Consider the following 3,168-nt stretch of genomic DNA (forward strand, 5'->3'; position numbering starts at 1 on the left):
CTGGGCCTTAGGAAACACTGACAAGGCAGGTGGTGCTGCCCTGCAGCAGGACACCCAGAGAGCATCTTTATTTCCATGTTTGGAGGTTTTTCAGGTTTCAGCTCCACAAAGCCACAGCCAGCTTGGCCCTTGGGTTGGTGATACCCCACCCTTTGGTGGGAGGCCACCATTGCAGACATGGAGACAAGGCACCTGGCCAGCTCCTTGAACCCAGGAATCGGTATGCCATGCCACCTGGGATTCCTGGGAACAGCTACGCTTTTGTCCACAGAAGCGTGATTCCTCTTCATGTGTCCTGGCCAATCTCCTGACCCATGCGGTGCCTTAGGCTCTGAAGAGAACCAAAACCAACTTGATGACTAGGTTAGTTTCATTTTACATGCTGAAACGCAGGGCAGACGCAGGGAGCTCAGAGCTTCCAGGCTCCCTGCTGCACAGTTAGGACTTCAGAGACTGGAAAGGCAGGTAACGGTGTCGTGGCGGTGTGCTCCACATCAAGGTTGTGCCTTCCTTTGTGCCTTTTCACTAACCTGGGATCTGTCCCTTGGATGCCTTTGGCTAAAACCAAAACAACTCCCCCATTCCACCTCCCCGTCCTGATGGAAACTGTGAGAAACAGATGGAGCAGAGATGATTTAAGGGCAATTCTGCCTAAGAGCTGTAAGCATTAAATAATGACAGAGAGTTAGCAGTGAGAGAAAAAGCACTGTTCTAAGACTTGCATGCCAGAGGCTAATCACAGAGAACTTACAGCTATTTTGTCAAGTAAAGATGAAATGGAAGAGCTTCAGTTCATCATTGAGAATACGAAGGAGTTCCCTTACAGCACTGTCCTGTTACTGCTGTTAGGGACAGTACCACTAATTCCAAAACATCCTTGAGAGCTTCTTTATTTTTCCTCGTCTCCAAAGCTCAGGCTGCTCAGACCTGGAAAGTACTCCCTCAAATCTCTGCAAACCCAGTCTCTCCAACCTCCTCTCATCCACACTCTTTTACCCCAGGACACTTCTCCCCATCACGTCAGCACACTGCCTGGTCTCTATTTTTTATCTGGATGAAGCCAGGGTACTGCCTTGGTAAGCCTTCCCTACAGAAGTCGTCTCTCCCTGCTGATCCCACTTGTGTCACCTGGTGCTAGGTACAGCTCCATTTTCCTTCTGCAGAGCTCCATGGCATGGACAGTTTTCCTGTTTCTTCCATGAGAAAAGGTGACAAGCAGGAGAGACTCCGTGCCAGGAAGTCCCAGCCTTGGGTGTTGCTCAGCTGGTTCTTACTGGCATCTCTGTTGGCGTATCTGGTACTTCTCTGTGGCTACTCTTTCTGCACAGAAGATCCTAAAAAGACAAAGATTTCATAACGGATGGTCGTAAAAGCCCTGTTATAGACAACAAAGTTTGCCATGGGCTCTGGAGGGAGCCAGGAAGATAGTTAACAAGCACCAGGAAGATCCAGGAAGCTTAAGGCCACTTCTGAAGAGTGAGTGGCTGTAAGCAACACTGACCGGCTGTGCGTAGGTCTCAGAGAGAGGGTCGAGGGATGTCAGTGAGAAACAAGGAGGTGGCTGATGGCTTTAGCGAATCCTTAAGTATATCTAAGCCCAGAAATGGAAAGCGGTTGATGTGTGTGGATGGGGAAGAGGAGGAGGTTTGTCCTGGGAAGATGTCAGGAGGGAAGACCCCTCTTCTGCAAATCAGGGATGACAGACATTTCCATGTGGTGTGCATCCCCTAGGAGAAAGGGAATGCCCGTTGCTGAGGATGGCTGTGCTCAGTCATGCATCGTGAGCTGACCATGCTCCCTTTACCTCCTTCACTTCCCACACTTGGATGGAGCTCAGGAAACATGGATGAGCGTGGAGGATGCACAGACCTCCTGGGCTGAGGTCCTGTCACTGCAGGGGAAGAGGGAAGGGTTTGTGAGACACATGGTAGTGCAGGGAGAGAGCAGAGCATGTGAGGATTCAAGCGAGTCTGGGGCTAGGACATCTTGGGTGCTAGAGGAACGTGAACAGGGCTTTGAAAGAAGCCAGATGGGTTGTGGGGAACTCAGAGACATTGGCAAATCCTCAGAAAACTACACCTTTGTGTTTGAAGAACAGTGAGGACACAGAGTTATCAGTGAACCTTGGGATATCATGGGGTCAGAGTGAGCTGGGGAAGCAGAGGTGGTGGTTAAAATCTGCAGAGAAACGGGCACAGACAGAGGACAGTGTAGGACAGCCTGTGGTGGGGAAAGCCAAGGGCTTTGGTAGGGCTGGGACCCAGAACTGAGGTCCTTGTTCTCTTGGCTAGGGCTGCTGACTCTTGGGCTGAGGCCCATGTGAGGACACCAGTTCCTTGCAGCCCCCGTACTTTGTTGCCTCCTCACCCCTGACAGAGCCTGGGAGGTGTCTTAGCACTGACCTGCACTCGGCATCACAAACCCTCCCATCTCTCTGCCCCTAGCAAGAGCCCTGAGACACCCATGAAGGAAAGGATCCCCATTCCTAGGGTCCTGGGGTCAGGGCTTGGCCATCCTCCTTAAGGAAACACGCCAAGGGCTTTCACAGCCCCCTCCACTTGGCTTTCTGCATGTGTCACTCTCACTAGTTACCATGCTGTCACGCACAAGGGTTGCAGGCTGTGAGGAGGGTCCAGTCTGAACATGACGTCATTCACCATTGAACCTGGAACCTAGGATGTTTCAGGCCTAAGAGGCAATAGCACACCACGAGGAGAGGCTGGCTCTGGGGATGTCATGCTTGGGGCTAACCCACATGCAGAGAGGGAATTCATGACTGCAAGAGTCGCGGTAGCTATCATCAGAGACAACAGAATCACCAAACCATTCAGGTTGGATGGGACCTTGGGAGGTCTTTAGACTAACCTCCTGCTCACCTTGGCATGAACAATGAATTCCCATTAACTTCCTAAGGGCTTCTGTCCAAGAGTGTCCTGAAAATGACTAAGATCTTTGGTGGACTCCTAGAGACCCTCTGAGGAAGCTGAGGGTGCCTTTTGCTGCCAGGTAAGGATGGCTACAGGATTCCTTGACTCCAACAAGCTGCTACTAACCTCGAGCATCTTCTAACGAGCACTGGCCCCTGTCCTTGATCAAAAGGTGCAGTCTTGAGAGGCTGCTAAAGTTTTTCCAAACCTTGGACTATTGCCCCGTGCTGCTCTTCCCTGT

Source organism: Nipponia nippon, unplaced genomic scaffold, assembly GCF_047370975.1.
Source record: "Nipponia nippon isolate SJK-2023a ecotype South Korea unplaced genomic scaffold, ASM4737097v1 scaffold_84, whole genome shotgun sequence".
Taxonomy (NCBI): domain Eukaryota; kingdom Metazoa; phylum Chordata; class Aves; order Pelecaniformes; family Threskiornithidae; genus Nipponia; species Nipponia nippon.